Raw genomic sequence first — 18,392 nt, forward strand, 5'->3', positions numbered from 1 at the left:
TATCTACACGATGGGAGGATAGAAAGTGATTTACAGTGACCAAAGAAATCATAAAGGCAAATTAATCATTTTCCAGGAATAAAGTGACATAAATAAAATAAATTAAAAAGTGTCACTTAAATAAAGTAAAAGGGAGAAGCTGCTAGGTTGAAAATAAAAGTGCTTCTAGAAGGTTGAAGAGAGATCCATCAAATCTTTAAAAAGGAGGGGAAGCAAGCCTTTTGGGTCATCATGAGTTAATCATTTGTTGTTTGTGAAGATTGGGGAAATTGTTCTCACAAGTTATTGTGTCCAGGACGAAAACCCTTGGGTATCTTGTGAGATTGGATGAAAACCTAAGTCACCTGACATGGGGATTCGGGATTCGGGATTCGACGGATACGTGGATTCGAGTATCGGATACGCACAAGTTGACCCCGCAGAACAGGGCACGTTCAGATACGTTATATATTATTTTATTCAATATATATATATATATATATATATATATATATATATATATATATATATTAAAAATTAGATATTTCTTACACAAATTCTCATTAATGATACAAATTCATTGATTTCAAACATAGATCTGCATCTAGATGTAAGATTTACAAATTAACATTATGCATACAAATACAATTGTGACATAACTAATAAATCATAATACATATTCAATTCATCAATGATCCAATAGGAGAAAGACAAGATAGTAAGATAAAGATATTGTAGTTTTCTCATTAAGTCATCAAAATCAAAATGTGTTACATAGATAGTGCAATGCCAATGGAAAATAGAAATAGAAAATATAAAACAACTACAATCTACAAGTATACAAGCCTCAAGGCAGTAGGTAGCTCATGACTCATGAGTCATCAATCCTCATAGTCATCATCAAAATCAGCATCGTTGTCTTAATCATCATGGTCACCACTGCTCTCCTTTGTTGCATGCTCCTCCTCTATATCCAAAGTCATCTATGCATCTGTTGGTGTGGAGGATGACCCCTTTACAGTATCACCATCATCAAATCTGATAGGCTCTAGCACTGGATCATTGAGATCCAAGTTGGCCAATGCCAACTCAACACTATTGTCCAGACCCATATCATCAGGGAAGACATCCCACATCTTTGTCTTTACCTTCAACCACTCATCCTGCTGCCTGTAAATAAGACGAAAGTTGGTGTGCACATACACCATTGTCTCTGCCTTGGACTGCTCAAGCCTGTGCTTCTTGACACTATACAAATTCCGTATGTGCTCCAATTCCTCTCTCAACAAGAGGATGAAGTCACCTGAAAGAGGAGCCTCATGGCTAACTGTTGTAGAGGAGGGCTTGTTGCCCCATGATTTGCCCACCAAGAATAGGGCTTCTTAGCCCCCCTGTCTCTAATCAGATCATACCCCGCAAATCGACCAGTGCCAGTGGAAAACTCTACAAAGGCATTCTCCACCTCATCAAGGGATGCTCTATCTTGAAAAACCCGCATGAATGCATCTTTCCTCCCCTGTGAGATTTCACCATCGATGTGAGGAGGGAATCTGCGAGAAGGTCCACCATTTAGCCACTCATGGCTGTAGTATTTTGGGTTCAATGAGTGAGCCAAACAATGTAAAGGTGTGCAATTCTTGTCCCATCTGTTAACAAGAGTGTCTTATATAGTGGTGACGAAGGCCTCTAGTGATGTCTCTTACTCAGGGCACTCACTCTATAGAATAATGCTCCTCACAGACTCAATCATGGAATCCCATCCCTCATAAACCTCTCCTAGGATGGGTTGGTCTGTATCTGCAAATCAAAGCAAAGAAATGATAGGTCCATGATCTGAATAAGTAGGTCTACCCTCTCGCACCAAGCATCATCTAACATTGTGTCCTTCACTCTTTTAGAGGCTACTTGATTTGTTTTTCTCCAAAAAGACCAAAACTCTGAAATAACCATGGCCCCAAGAGCAGTCTTGACCTCCCTCAACCTCTTCAACATGATGAATGAAGAGGCAAACCGTGTATACGCAATCTTCAACAATGATAGATTGGTGTACTCCTTGTAGATAGTGAGAGAATTTGTATGATTTTGTACAAAGTTATGGATATGTTGTGCATCCTCAATAATGTTACCAATCCAAAGCACATCAGAAGAAATGGATTTTGGTGCTAAGTTCAATGAATGGACAATGCAAGGTGTCCAAAACACTTGTGGATATTAGCTTCCACAATCATGCCAACAACCTTGCAAACAAGTGCATTATTTGTAATGATTTGCACACAAGAATCAACACCTACACCTTCAATAACTTTAATAAACAACTCGCCCATATATTGTGCATCCTTGTATTGTCCAAGTGCATCCACTGCTTTCAAGAAAACTGGACCATTCAAGGAAGACACCATGAAGTTGATGAGTGGGTATCGTGCTAGATCTGTCCATCCATCAGAAACAATGCTAACCCTAGATGTTGGCCATGATGCTTTAATAGGCTCAAGAATTTTTCCACCTCTTTTTTTGCCTTCGTCAATAATGTGGTTCTAAGCTTCTCAGACCAGGAAGCACATACCCTCATGCAGCCCTTTGAGTTAGAGCTCAACACATCTCAATAAATAGAGGTGAGCATGCAACATTAAAGAATATGAAGTTTTGATAGAGAAAAAAGGCAATGGTGAGATCAAGCTCTTCCCGTTTCTCTTTCTGAAAAATCTTGTCCATTGGACCAAGTGAAATTGTCTTTTTGCTACTTGTCCCCCACTAGAACTCTCAAATGGGAATGTGTTGTTGTTTTTCCTCAAGAACGGAAGGGGGTCATCATTCTTGGTTTTTTATTTTATTTTACAACCACATTTGCCATACCAACATTGGACTCTCTTTCCATTTCTTTCCTCTTTGGTAAAAATACCTTTGTACAAGCTCCAATTCCACAACCTGGTAAAGCCAACAAATGACCTTTCACACAAAAATATGTGCTCCTGAAAGTATTGTGGCAATAGTTGCATTTTCAACTCACATTGCCTCCTCCCTTCACCTTGTTGGGTGGCCCTTGCTCTCTTAGGATATTTCTCAATGTTACATTGAGAAGGAAGTCTTCCGTCAACATTACTTGCAATAGAGGGAATACTTGTAGCAGACTCTGATGAAATTGGGAGAGGAGGGGCATCTCCAATGGGGAATTTCTTTCCCTTCCTTTGCTCCTTCCCTGTTTCCCTTGATTGAGCCATGAATGTTGTTAAAAAATAAAACAAAAATGCACAAATTTGTAAAAGAAATGCATATGCAAACTGCTATAATAAAAATGCAAAAAAATAGAGAGCAAATGCACTTACCTGTTGTTTGAATCTCCTTGAAAACACTCCCACACTCTTTGCTCTTTGCTCCAAAACACCCACAGAAAAATAGAAAAGTGAAAGTGAAAAGAAAAGGCAGCAAACTTTCCTTTTAACACTGTGCAGGTTGCCTTTTTTCAAATTCGTGTCCAAAAATCAGGACACGATCTGGATTCGATCGTGTCCCAATCAGACACGAAGTGTCCCAATTTTCGGACACAAATCGGGTTGAATCGTGTCTGATTCAATGGATTCGTGATTCATGGGCCTTGGGGGACGACTCTGGTTTCATTGATGAAAACCCATCTCATCCCATGGTGAATTCATTTAGAATTCACAGGTGCGTAGATTGGTTCCAATTATAGTTTTGGGAGGTCAAAGTCAATATTGCAGTGATTATTTTGGAGGCCATCACCTCAACTATTTTCTAGCCATTCAAATATCTTGTTGGGGTTTGTAACAAGTTTTCAAAATCGTATTTAATATAGTAAGGCTCTGACTGTGGCGTGAAATTCTAGCAAGTGATGCAGTGTTAAGAGCAGATAGCGGTGGTGAGGGTGAGGTCGACTATAGCATGTGACAGTAAAAGAACCAGTGTGGCAATCGAAAGACAGAGGCGGTAGCGACTGCTATTGTATGGGGGCAACGTTGTCGGATGGCTCAGCAGTTGTGGTCGTAGATCGACGAGTAGGTAATTTTATTAGTATTTTTAAAATATATATATATATATATATATATATATATATATATATATATTTTTTTTTTTTTTTTCTGTAAATGGCCAAAGACATGATATCAAAAATGGAGAAACTCCAAATTTGTAGCGAAACACTTGAATTGTGATGACAACAAGGTTGACGAAAATTGATGGCCAAGGTCGGTTCAGACTGGTTCTCTATGCAGCGGTGAAGCGGCCAGAGGATTGAACAACTCTAATACCAAATGAAGCGAACAAAGTTTGTTCTTCAGTTTAAATACTACAGAAGATTTGGACTATGTAAATCTCCATTGAGATACAAGATTATATATTAAATGTATGAATAAGAATGATGTTACAAATGAGAATGAGAGGCCTGCTTATATACTAGGCAAGTGTCTCTTCATGGAGAGTCATGTCTCATTTAGACATGTCTCTTCAAACTAATTACTAATTAACTAATCATTATTTATAATTATTATCATTTACATTATTTCCTATGTATTTTATTCATAACAGAGATGGAGGTATGCAGAATTAAATGCTAAATAAACCAACATATTGTATCTTTTATGTATCCGGGGATTGTAGTCTCCTTTCAGATAGTTCCCTGAAAAAGATCAAGTTGGAGCTTGTTGAATAGGGAGTAGGAGCTTCCTAGAAAGTAGTAGTTTATGGAAATAAATTGAGGTAGGAGCCTCCTGTAGGTAGAAGCCTGTAGAAAATTAATGTAAAAGAGGGAGTAGGAGCTTCCCAACAAGTTGTAGCTTGCAAAATAGCAAGGAGGTTGGAGCCTCCAAAAGCTGATGTAATAGAGGAAATAGGAGTTTTCCTTTGCATCACAACAACAACAAAGTCATGGTTTTCCCGTTATGGGTTTGCACTTATATCTAGTGTCCACATGTGTTGCTTTTATGTGTGTCACTTATGTTGTGATTCAAATGATATTTACATATTAAATCTTCTATTCATATGATGTTTTGTTGGCCATTTAATAGTTCAAATAAATATTAAAAGGAAAAGTAAAAACATAATCTGATGTCCATGAATGCATGATACTGATTCACCCCCTCTCAGTATAGTCAAGTTTCCAACAAAAGGTGGCATGTTTGAACAATAAAGCAATGAGAAGCTCTGCAAAGCAACATCGTAGAGTGGAGCACTCAACAATAAGGCATAGAAAAGCTTACAACAAGCCACTCGAGCTCAAGGTCCAAGATGTGACAATCGTCCATAAGTGTGCCAAGGGCTAGCTCTATAAAGCAAGGGATCAACCAATCATGGAATAATGTACAATGTGCTAGACCCATGGGGGAGAGAGTCAAAACAAGTCATGTATCATCATTAATTCAAATGCCTAGTCATCCAAGTGATCAAAGAAGGGGAATGAAATCATCATTGAAGCAATATGATTTCGCTCCAGAATTAGATTTGGTGGATCTCACTATGTACAGGAAGTTGATTGTATTCTTGATGTACCTAGTTAACACCAGGCCAAATATTTGCTTCTCAATGAGCACCCTGAGCCAATTTAAGGTTGAGCCGAGGCATGTACATTAGGTTGTAGTGAAGCATGTGTTGAGGTACCTACGCGGTACTGTCAGATATGGTCTAAGATATGTCTCAGATGGTGAAGTGAAGTTGCAAGGATACGTTGATTCTAATCAGGCTAGGAGTGTTGTGGACAGAAGTAGAACCTTGGGGTGTTGCTTCAGCTTGGGATCAACTATGATATCCTGGTTTAGTAGGAAGCAGAATTTTGTTGCACTCAGTATAGCAGAAGCGGAGTATATCACAGCCAATGTCGCAAATCATGAAGCAACGTGGCTTCAAAAGCTTATTGTAGGATTGTTTAATCAGGAGCTAGAGAAGACCTTGATATATTGTGATAATCAAAGCTATGTCAAGCTTTCGGAGAATCGAGTATTTCATGACAAGTCGAAGCACATTGAGATTAAATATCATTTCATCTAAGATGTGGCACAGAAGGGAGCAATGAAGCTCCAATAAATATCCACTAATGAGCAGATTGCGGACATTCTCACAAAGCCTCTATCTAGGGGGAAGTTTGTATACTTCAAAGACAAGCTTGGCATGATGCAAAATGTTTCCGTCACTGAGATGGAGTGTTGATGTTTCTGCAAATTGTAGCATTGGGCAAACATTCTCCCATGAGGTCATGTTGATTTGACTAAGGTGAAATGATGCCTTCACCAATGGGGCTATGTTGATCTGGCTAGGGGTGAATGTCCGGGGCAGTCTTTCTTTAATTAACCCTGGTGTTTGGCTCAGGGATATTAGCTCACAGTACTCACATTGCCTGCTTCAGGATAGAAGTGATATATATTTTTAATGGAACAGGTTTGATTTGTTTATTTAATGGGGGACCCACCTATAGAATAAATAATTCTAATCTAATGATAAGCCCTCCTCATGAACAGTAAATATCCTTGAAAATAGACGATGTTAAGCCCTCCTCAAGAATCGTAAATGGCTCCACTAGCCCAAAGATAGACTAGGCACTAGTCTATCTCCCTCATCTATTCACAACAAAAAGCAATAAATTTCTTTTTTCTAGCAATTTTTTTCTTTCTTTCACATTCTGGAAATTGCATTTAAATTCTTATTTTGAGTATTTTATAATTATTGCAGCACATTTAGTTCATAAATTTAATTTCCAACGATAGATATTAATCTAGGAGACCTTAAACTACAACAATTTAAGTCTATAGCATGCTAGAAATTTAACTTTAACTTCCTGTTTTGTGAGTTTGGTGAATTTTGTGCAATTTCAGCACTTTATTCACTTCAGAATTTTTTTTTTAACAAATTTAAATTTATGTGTAGAGTTGATAGTGGTAATCAACAGACACTATAAACCCTGTGCCAGTACATACAGGCTGCAAGCCAACACTAGCAAATAACTTAGGATTTGGCAAGTGCCAAGACGTCGAGAAAAACACCCAAAAGGGCGTTGCAGGGTCTTCAACATCGAACAATTCGCATACAATATGAGTGGTAACAAAAGGTATCCCACATATATGCTCAAGAAAAGCTTGAAGGCAGTTTGAAAAGTTTCAGACAGTTGAAGGAATTTGAAGGTGACGATATCACATGGAAGGATACATAAAAGCAACCCAGAATAAGCATAAAAAGGATTAATTCATCAAAAATTATTCCAGAATTTAATAAGAATGACTATCCCACATTTATGCTCAGGAAAAGCTTGAAGGTGGTTTGAAAAGTTTCAGGACAGCTAAAGAAAGTTAAAGGTGACGCTGTCACATGGAAGGATACATAAAAGCAACCCAAAATAAGCATAAACAAAAAAAAAAAAAATTAATACATCAAAAATGATAGAAGGATGACCTAAGAATGAGTAACAGTGAATGCTCGCACACTTATTTTCATGTAGCCATTGGTGTTATGAAAGTTGAAACAATTCAGAGAGGAAATGTTTGTCTTACCCCATGCCAACTCACCACGGAATATTCATTGGTACGGACCATTGTTTCACTTGTTTAATGCCTTCCCCATAGAAAACCAAGTTATATGTAATTTTTGGGCAGATTTAGGCCTAAACTATTTAAGATATCAGCCCTTCTGGCTAACATATTAGCATGCCATGGCAATGTCGCATTGACTGTTGATATTGGATATAATGATCAATACCACACATTTAACATCAAAAATCTGTGTATAAGGGACCTGAATAGGACGTCTGCACCGGCCAGGATAAGGGCCTTAATTTGATTTTTTCTCACTTCTGGACTCACGAAAACTTAAGTCTCCAACCATGTATAGCGTGAAATAGTACAACTTCCTAGTGACTTATTATAAGTTCCAGATTTCCTGTACATTTATACCAAACTTCCGAATGGCTTGCCGAAATTCAACACAAGGTGCATGACATGGCTTTGGGTTTCCGGAGTTTACCATAAGAAGACTCGGGAACTTATGCAAACATATTCAATCCACCTATAATCAAATTCTTATCATATTTCTAGTTGAATTCATACATAAAAATAAAAAACCAGAAACTCAAGAAACCTAAGCCATCTAAATGCATCAGATGTGAGGAAGCATGTAATGAACATACAGGCGTTCTAAATGAAAGTAGTCATCTGCAACAGTTGCCATGGAACATAACACTGCTGTCCAAGATACCATACATGGATCACCCGTCTCCCAGTTGTTCAGGTTTCCATATGGATCTTCAAGATGGGCCTTAACTTGTTTAAGGACATATACTGCAGCCAAGAAAATAAATCTTGACATATACCCGTTTTTCTTTTAAATTTACACAATAAGTCTCTTGTGCAAACTGAAGGCCCACTGCTTCAGAAACTGATACCTTAAAGATATGAGAATTGCAGTATTTATGACAGAGTTAAATTTGAATAAATTACGTTCAAGAGGATCTGTACTTTTTGCTGCAGCAGATAAAGAGCAATAATAACAGAGGATGATGCAAACAAGAACAGCCAGGGATGATGACCCGTTATTCATTGTGACACCTGCTCTGCTTCGAACAGAAATGAAATCTACAGCAGCATTTTCTGTTACTTCTCTATGGTGGTTGTAGATACAAAACAGTTGAGGCTTCCAATTCTGCAAAGAACTGGTCTTTCGTGACCGAATTAAGATGATTTGGTGAAGTAAGTTATGAAAGACGTTGACCATGTTCTTGTTTTATGTTTACAACCAGGCAATGATCTAACAAATTTGACTGGGATTGTGTGGAAGTAAATGGATGACTGGGCGAAGGTAAAGTTTTGAATGGGAATTACTAACATTCATTGTGTTTTAAAAATCCCTTAGACATTTGCTCTGCTGTTGAAAATGATGGATTTTGTACGACATACTCCCTGGTTCAGTCGTCCCCCTAATTGGTGGTGCACCCCACTAGATGTCCACTTACACACATTGTTCACATTACGTTGCACTCTAAAAGTATAGTGACTTGGACTAGTAGGCCGTCCCTATTTTTGTAGATTCTTCATTGTTCGAAACTTAATTCGGACAGACCCACTTAGAGATAAAATTATTGCACTTTAACATGATCTCATTGATCAAGAAGTGGTGCACCCTCTCTTAGTGGACCACTTATGCTATTCTAGGACGGCGCACTTCCGTGGAGATTATTTTATGGTTTCTGGGATATTTTTTTGTTTTTGTTGGATAAAGTCTCCCTACCTCTCTTAGCTTTCCCAGGTGGAAAAATAATAAACAATTCGATTACCAATTTATCATCCATGTAACATTAATTTATCATTTGTTTAACCTACCAAAGTTCGTCACTAGCATATTATTATTTGGAGTTGTCTATAATGCGACTTTTTGGAGATTTCGGTGACGGAATCCGGCGGAAGAAATTGAGGTTAAATCTTGATTTGTTGCAGTTAAAATGGTTTTTTAACTGCATATTTGGATTCAGAACCCTGAAAAACCTCTGGGACGCTTTCATTGTGCAGAAACTAGCTATCAAACTTACGATTCCAATAAATTCCTGCCGGATTTGGATCGGAAAAACTCGCCGGAAAGACTTTCAAAAAGTCGCGTTATAGACAACTGCTTATTATTTTATTTTGAGGTGGTTGAGTCTAAGTAATAGTTATTGTTGAGTGAGATAATATCGGTTATTATTTTATTTTGAGGTGGTTGAGTCTAAGTAATAGTTATTGTTGAGTGAGATAATATCGGCGCATTTTTTTCAGAAGAAAAAAACCATATAGATTATATTAAGGAAATATAATGGACATTGTATACAACAAACCAAATTTCCGTATTGCCTGGAGACCCACGGCAGAACATAATAGATGGAAAGATAGATGGAGAGATTAGTCTCGAGCCAGAAGAGGCAAAATAAAACCAAAATAAGACCATCTGAAACCATAAGCTCCAGATAGAGCGAGAGCACCATAAACATAATATCGGAGCATTACATCTTCTTAGAACAAAATTAATTTAGAAAACATTTTTTTTAATGTTATTTAAGCTCATTGTGTGAGCAAATCATTGTAGATTGGAGTTTTTGTAACCAAGTAAAGGGATTGAACCAATATCATCTAAATAACAAACAATTTCAAAGGGTGGGTTTAATCTAATTGTGAATTTTCTTTCATGTTTATTTTGCTTTGTTTGTTTTAGATATTTTCTTCAAATAGTAATCACTAAATTTCGTGATATTTAGGCAAACAATACCTAGGTTTTATTTTGAAATTAATACTGGTAGAATCATTTCTTTGCATAATTTATAATTCTAGTTTTCAACCCTATAGAATTAATTTCTATAGCATGATTTAGGAAAACCCTTTAATCGTCGAAAATAGATAATGATAAGTCTTCCTCATGAATGGTAAATGGCTCCACTAGCCCAAAGATAAGCCAAGCACTGGTCTATCTCCTCATCTATTCACTAATAAAAGCGATAAATTTCTTTTTCCTAGCAACTTTTTTCATATTATGGAAATTGCACTTAAATTTTTATTTTGAATATTTGTAATTTTTACAAACATATTTAATTCATAAATTTAATTTTCAACTATAAATATTAATTTCAGAAACTTAGTTTGTAGCAGTGTTTTACGACTCCGACTCGGCCGAGGACGACTCCGACTCCGACTCCGACTCGGTAATGACTCGGCCTAGTCGATTTCAATGACTCGGTCGTTGTAAAAAATACATTAAATATTTTTTTTTTTATAAAAAAACATAATTTTAAAGATTTTCATTCATGTTTCCAAAGTCCAAACACACAACATTATAATATAGATGGAAGACAACATATGATCAAAGTAGGCTCATGAACCAATCCATTATATCAAAATGGTACCCAATGGCAATACATAGTCAACTGTCATACATGATCAAAGACTCAAAACAAAATACAAATAACCAAGGAGGCTAGAAATGGCCTCTACAACAAAAGTAAACTGTGATGGTGACCAGACTCCAATACTAGTACTACTGCAGCACTGCTAGCAGCTACACTACTACTGGCTAGTAGCTACTGCCAGAGGAGCCAAGATCATCTCGACCAATCTCTGGAGTCTGGATCATCATCATCAGAACAGTGAAAAAAATTTACAGTAGCTCTAGGTGTCAAGGTAAGGGTTTCAATTTGTATTCCTTTGTGTGTTCCAAATTTCCAATGGAATTTGTTTGGGTAATTCTTTGAGTATAATTTCAGAACTTTATTGTATTTTTGATCCGTTGGTGTTGTTTTACCTTGAGTCTAGGGTTATTTTAAATTTTTATCCTTAAGATCTGTTCTCTTCCTTTTTCCCTTGTGATTCGGTTGGGATTCCTTTTCAATTGCACACCCAGAATTTTATTACAGACCTGCTCCAAAGAACTCGACATCCACTAACAATGAACTACAGGACTTATGCTTGACTGTGGATAATCATTTGCACTGAAGAGTCAAGACTCAAGTAAAGTGTTTAGGGCTCGGACATGTGTAGTAGGGCTTGAGGAAAAGTTATATTAACTGCAGATTTTAGGCCTTATAACCAGCAGCATAGTACCGTTTAGGTCCTTTTTGCATTAATTTGTTTTGTAACTTTGAGTCTCTTAGGTATTCTGTTGAGTGCAAGAGTAGGCCCTTATCCAGGGCATCGTTTGACATTTCAATTGTAATTTGGACGATACCTTATATATAGAGTCTAGACTGATATATAGAATCTAGATATCAGATTTACTAGTTGTAATAAGATCTGTACATTAAACAGATATGAAGAACCTGGGCTTATTTCAAAGGGATTGACCACTGGTATCTTCAACAATGATAGTGATATCAGCCCTTTCACTCTTCAGCTCAGAAAATCAGTGCATAACCATGTCACTCCAACAATGGACACGATCTGAAATAATTGTGGAATGAGGAAACACATACAGCAAAACTCAGCTCCCTTCACACTTGAATAGTCAACACTGAACAGTGATAATAGATATATGGCAGATTTCGATTCCATATTAAAACATATGTGACTTAAACTGCATTAAACAGTTTGGAATCCTTAAACTCCATTAAACATTTGAAAAATACCAAAAAAATGAATTTTTTTATGTCTTTTATGCCTGCCCAGCCGGTTTTCATTGACTCGGCCTGGTTGACCGAGTCAACTATGACTCGGCCTGGTCATTGGATGACTAGGCCGAGTCATAGTTGACTCGGTCAACCGAGCCGGTTTGCTGGCCTGGTCGCAAATTTTTTTAATGGCTCAGTTTGACCAGGCCGTTTCCGAGTTGACTCGGCCTGGTTGTAAAACACTGGTTTGTAGCACGCTAGAAATTTAATTTTAACTTTTTTTTCTATGAATTTTGTGCACTGTATTCACTTCTGAATTTTTATTTAACCAATCTAAATATATGTGTAAAGTTAATAGTGGTTAAAACTCTATGCCAAACACTTTCTGCAAGCCAGCAGTATGATCCGGAATTAAACAAGAACACAACAAATTACAGAGATAACCATAAACACAAAGATGCAGTGGAAATAATACTTCATTTCATTAATGTAAAACACTGAAATATGTTTACAAACAAAAATGGAAATACACCAGCTAGAGCAATGGTAGCTTATCTCTGAGAAGAGATGTGGCAGCTACATGCTTTTCAACTGTGTTACAATGAGACTCGAAGGCCTATTTATTGTTGAGAAACAATGTAAAACCCTTAACATCCCAAAACCTAACCCTAGAAGATGAAACGTCAAATTGTGGGCCCCGTTTTGGGTAAGTTGGTACATCAACTTCCCGGGGTCGTAACTTTGGCACCCGATCTTCGTTTGACGCGTACAATAGCTTGTTAGAAAGATCTATCCGAGCACTACAACTTTGGGAAAAGAAACATTAGTCCGTAGACCCATACTACTCTCAGATTCCCCAAAAAACATCGTTTAGGGCCTCAAAACGGCTCTGGAAGTTTAGGACCCGAAAAACTGCTAAAAATAGTAAATTGTCCTACAATTACGAAAACTGAAAATCCGAAAGAGACAGTTGTGGGGGTCCAAGTGGGATAGGTGGGTGGCCACCAACATCCACCTGGATCATTCCTTCCCCCTTAGGAAGCAATGGTCCCCATTGCGTTGAGTTCCTCCATCTGCTGAACTTGGTCCCTGGTGAGCTGTTCTGCAATCTTTGATGTGTCCAATAATGATGGGAAGCATGGTCGAAGGCGTTCCACATTGAACACTCGGTGCAAGCAAAGGAATGGAGAAATGTTGTGCTCCAAAGCATTATTTCCCACAGCCTTGGTAATGGTGTAAGGACCATGTCAGCGTGGTCGGAGCTTCTGATGGGCTCTTGTAAGGCGTTCTTTATGCAGATGCGACCAGACTTTGTTGCCCACCTGAAGCTTGTGTGGTACCCCTGTGGGTCAGGAGAAGTTGTTCCTGTGTTCTGTCATGACCGTATCCCTTTACTTCTGCTGCTGCGTGGAGGAACCCTTCGCGGGGGTCATGGATGTGGTGACGATCTTCCCCTTACTTTGGGAGCGAAGTAAACAGAAAATGAATTTTCTAGTTTGGGAAATGAGCTTGTTGCCTTTCTTGGCAGTGATCAAAGAAGTGGCGGTAGGTGGGGCTACCTCCGGTATCCTGTATAATGAATTATTCAAAGAGATAATGACAATGTGAGGCCTTGACTCATACGCAGCATGTCGCCTCCACAAGTATGGCTAGCCTAATAACACATCACAAACATCCAGTGGTGTAACATCACACAATACCTCGTTTGTGAAAGGTTTGATGCTATAGGGCAGGCGGCACTGTTGGCGAACTCGGAGATCTCGTCCTTGGTGAAGCCCCCTGATATTGTACGGTTGCGGGTGTGGCGTAGTCGGTAGGCCCAACCGCTTCATGACCTCTTCTGAGGTGAGGTTCTTTTGGCAGCGATTGTCGACAATGAATTGCAGCGGCGAACCCTTCACCCACATTTGTGAGTGGAAAAGTCACTCCCCCTCCTCTAGATCTTCAGGCTCATTCTTCTGGATCTTGGCGGTGGCAACAGTGACATTGGGCTCCGCATCAATGATTTGCTTCCCTTTGCCAATTCCCTTGTCGGGTTCTGACTCGGGGTCGGAACATGCATCTAATTCGGAAGCCTTCAACTCGGCCACCAGCGACTGCTTAGTCCGGCACTCACTTGTGTTGTGAGTGGGGATCTTATGGAACTCACACCATTTTCCTGTGTCCTTCTTTGACTTCATGGTGTTGTTCGTTTCTTGCAGCTTCGACGGGTTGTCTTGGGTCACCCTGCCTTGGCTTTGTCCTTTGATCTTCAGATTCGCAGATCCAAAATCTCGCTTCTTTTGTTTGAACTTTTGCTCGATTTTGACAACGTATCGATACGCCGTGCTAAGCGAGGAGATGTTCAAGAACTCCATCTCTTCCTAGATGTATCTATGTAGGCAGTCGCGGTATTTGAGTACCAGATGCAGCTCAGAATCTTTGATACCCAACTATGTGCGAAGGGTATGAAAAATGTTTGTGAACTTCGACACATCTTGGTCCCATCCCTGCCACAGCGTGGTCCACTTTATGTATTTGTCCTCATAGCTTTTGACAGGGTAGTACTGCTCTTTGATGGCATCCCGGAAGGAATTCCAAGTGGGTGTCGCTGAAAATAGTGAGCCTGTACTTTCATCCTTTTGCTCACAATAGTTTTCTCACTAGTCCTTGATGTGGGGGGATGCTTTGAGAAGAGCGAAAACAATCTTTTCCCTGAAATTCATGAACAAAAAAAATACCCTTTTAGCAAATTTAACCATTTATCTATGACATCTGCGTCTATCTGATCCTCGAATATGGGTATTTCAAAATTAACTGGTACCTTAAAGGGCGCGGCGTTTCTAGAGTAGCTGTTGGAAGCCGACGTGTCACCTCTGGGCAGCCGCTGAAGGATCTGGGCAAAGTTGTCCATCATCCCGTTCCTTTGTCACTCGAGGGCTTCTTCGAGCAAGATTTTGATAGGATCTCCTGCCCCCTCGTCGTTCTTTTCATCCGCCATGGGAGGCCGTCAGAATTTGCGAGGCTAGTATTGTAAAGGTTCGACCAGTTCAAGCCTTAACTCCTTATATCCCAACCTCGTTGGGGACACGCAAAGAAAAACAGAGAAAGAGTAGACCGCTCTGATACCACTGCTCCGGATTTAAATAGGGACACAACAAATTACAGAGATAACCATAAACACAGAGATGCAACGGAAATAATACTTCATTTCATTAATGTAACAAACTGAAATATGCTTACAAACATAAATGGAAATACACCAGCTAGGGCGATGGTAGTTTATCTCTGAGAAGAGATGTGGCGGCTACATGCCTCTGAACTGTGTTACAATGAGGCTCGAAGGCCTATTTATTGTTGAGAAACAATGCAAAACCCTTAACATCCCAAAACCTAACCTTAGAAAATAAAACGCCAAATTGTAGTCCCCGTTTTGGGTAAGTTAGTACATCAACTTCCCGGGGTCATAACTTTGGCACCCGATCTTCGTTTGATGCATACAATAGCTCGTTAGAAAGATCTATCCGAACACTGCAACTTAGGGAAGAGAAACAACAGTCCATAGAACCATGTTGCTCCTAGATTCCCTAAAAAACGTCATTTAGAGCCTCAAAACGACTCTAGAAGTTCAAGACCCGAAAAAACTACTAAAAATTGTAGATTGTGCTCCAATTACAGAAACTAGAAAACTGAAAGAGACAGTGGGGGTCCACATGGGATTAGTGGGTGACCACCAACATCCACCTGGATCACATTAGCCAATAACTTATGAATTGGCAAGTACCAAGACACGTGAACTGGGAAGTACCAAGACATCGGGGATTTGCAATGTCTTCAACATCAAACAATTCTCATACAATATGAGCGGAAAAGCTTGAAGGCAGTTTGAAAAGTTTTAGTAAGTTGAAGGTGACGATATCACATGGAAGGATACATAAAAGCAAACCATAATACCTTTGAAAAGTTTCAGGACAGCTAAAGTAAGTTGAAGGTGACGATATCACATGGAAGAATACATAAAAGCAACCCAGAATAAGCATAAAAAGAATTAACTCATCAAAAGTGGTTGGAGGATGAAATAAGAATGAGTATCCGGCTCAGGAAAAGATTGAAGGTGGTTTGAACAGTTTCAGTACAGCTAAAGAAAATTGAAGGTGATGCAAAGCAACCCAAAATAAGCATTAAAAAAATTAAAAATTAATTCTTCAAAAATGATTGAAGGATGACCTAGAGTAAGAGTGAATGCCTGCACGCTTATTTTCACACTTGAAGATAACCTGCGGAAAATCATACGAGTGATGTAGGCATCGGTGTTGTAAAACAATTCAGAGGAAATGTTTGCCTTACCCCACGGACTAATCATTGATACGAAGCATTGTTTCACTTGTTCAATGCAAAATCAGGTTATATGTAATTTTTGGGCAGATTTAGGTCCTAAACTATTTAGGATATAAGCTCTTATGGCTAACATATTAGCTTGCCATCGCAATGTCGCATTGACTGTTGAAATTGGATATAACGATGAATACCACCCATTTAACATCAAAATTCGGAGTTGGGGAATTTCAGGGTTCAGTGTAACTCGGTGTTTAAGAGACCTGCATAGGACGCCTGCGCCGGCCTCGACAAGGGCCTTAATTTGAAATTTTCTCACCTCCGGACTCATGAAAACTTAAGCCTCCAACCATGTATATAAATTCAGCATAAGGTGCATGGCATAGCTTTGGGTTTCCGGCAGTTTACAATAAGAAGACCCGGGAACTTATGCAAACATATTCAATCCACCTATAATCAAATTCTTATCGCATTTTTAGTTAAATGCATACAAAACATAGAAAATCAGAAATTTGAGAAACCTAAACCATCTAATACGTCAGATGCGAGAAATCATGTAATGAACATACAGGCGTTCTAAATGAAGGTAGCCATCTGCTGCAGTTGCCATGGAGCATAACACTCCTGTCCAAGGTACCATACATGGATCACCCGTCTCCCAGTTCTTCAGGTGTCCATATGGATCTCCAAGATGGGCCTTAACTCGTTTAAGGACATACACTGCAACCAAGCAAATAAATCTTGACATGACCCATTCTTTTAAATTTACACTAAAAGTCATTTGTGCAAACTGAAGGCCCGCTGTTTCTCAGAAACTGATACCTTAAAGATATAAGAATTGCAGTATTTATGATTGAGTTAAATGTGAATAAATTACCTTCAAGAGGATCTGTACTTTTTGCAGCAGCAGGTAAAGAGCAATAATAACAGAGGATGATGCAAACAAGAACAGCCAGGGATGGTGTTCTGTTATTCATTGTGTCACCTGCTCTGCTTCGAACAGAAATGTAATCTACAGCGGCATTTTCTGTTATTCCTCTATGGTGGATGTAGATACAAAACAGTTAAGGTTTCCAATTCTTTAAAGAACTGGTCTTCTCGTGCCCGAGTTAAGGTGATTTGGTGATGCAAGTTATTGAAGACGTTGACCATGTTTTTGTTTTATGTTTACAACCAGACGATGATCAATCAAATTTGACTGGGATTGTGTGGAAGAAAATGGGTGCGTGGGCGAAGGGCCCAATGTAAACATTCATTGACCTTCGCTGTTCCGTTGAAAATCATTGATTTTGAACGACATCCTCCCTGGTTCAGCGGTCCTGCCATTCGAACATGCATGACGAAATACCCGCCGACAGCTAGATTTAGAACATTGAAGCATCACACTTTTACGGTTGAAATAATATCTAAAATAGTTATTACACTTGTTTTTAAAAATTAAATTTATATATTGTCAAATCAATTTGGTCACGGAATAAGCCGAGTCTAACGATTATGCTTCTTTCGTCACGGAATAACCCGAGTCTAACGATTATGCTTTTTTGCGCTTGAAAGTTATGGATGGTTATATTTAGAAAAAATCTGGGTCGAATTTTTGTAAATTTAAATCAAAATTATTAAAATTTATATTTTAAGTGTTTTGGAAATTCTGAGTGTTTTGGAAGTTCTGAGGATGTTGAATCTATTTTTACTATCAAAAACATAAATTAACTATTGTATTTACAAGATTTTACTCCCAAAAATAACATCTATAATCAATTAATAAACAATTATTATTTCACTCAATTATTAACAAATTTGTAATTTCACGAAATCATTAAAAAAAAAAAAACTTTAAATAAATATAATGAATCTTTTCATATTCATAAATCATTTAACTTGAGATAATTCTCTTTGAATAATAAAACTTAGTTCACACTTACGAAAAACAATCTAATATAATTATTTTTAAATTTAATTATAATATATTTTATCATTTTAATTTAAAATATTATGAAATTAATGTTTTAATCCCTATATATGGGTATCGATTAATTTTATAAAAAAT

General features: G+C 38.2%; 1 pseudogene across 1 annotated transcript in view; it reads right to left on the reverse strand.

Annotated features, from left to right (window-relative positions):
- LOC149194163 (putative LRR receptor-like serine/threonine-protein kinase At1g06840) overlaps positions 1–17,555 on the reverse strand; it is a 314,494-nt pseudogene extending 296,939 nt beyond the window's left edge. The window contains exons 1-4 of the transcript XR_016255078.1: positions 17,223–17,555; positions 16,915–17,065; positions 8,409–8,569; positions 8,099–8,249 (exon numbers count right to left, since the gene is read on the reverse strand). The product of XR_016255078.1 is annotated as a putative LRR receptor-like serine/threonine-protein kinase At1g06840 (transcript). The remainder of the gene's footprint in view (positions 1–8,098; positions 8,250–8,408; positions 8,570–16,914; positions 17,066–17,222) is intronic.
- Between the last annotated feature and the right edge of the window lie 837 nt (positions 17,556–18,392).

Source organism: Pinus tabuliformis, chromosome 2_2 (assembly GCF_031772625.1).
Source record: "Pinus tabuliformis cultivar Carrire ecotype Pingquan chromosome 2_2, CPIR1, whole genome shotgun sequence".
In the NCBI taxonomy this organism is placed as follows: Eukaryota; Viridiplantae; Streptophyta; class Pinopsida; order Pinales; family Pinaceae; genus Pinus; species Pinus tabuliformis.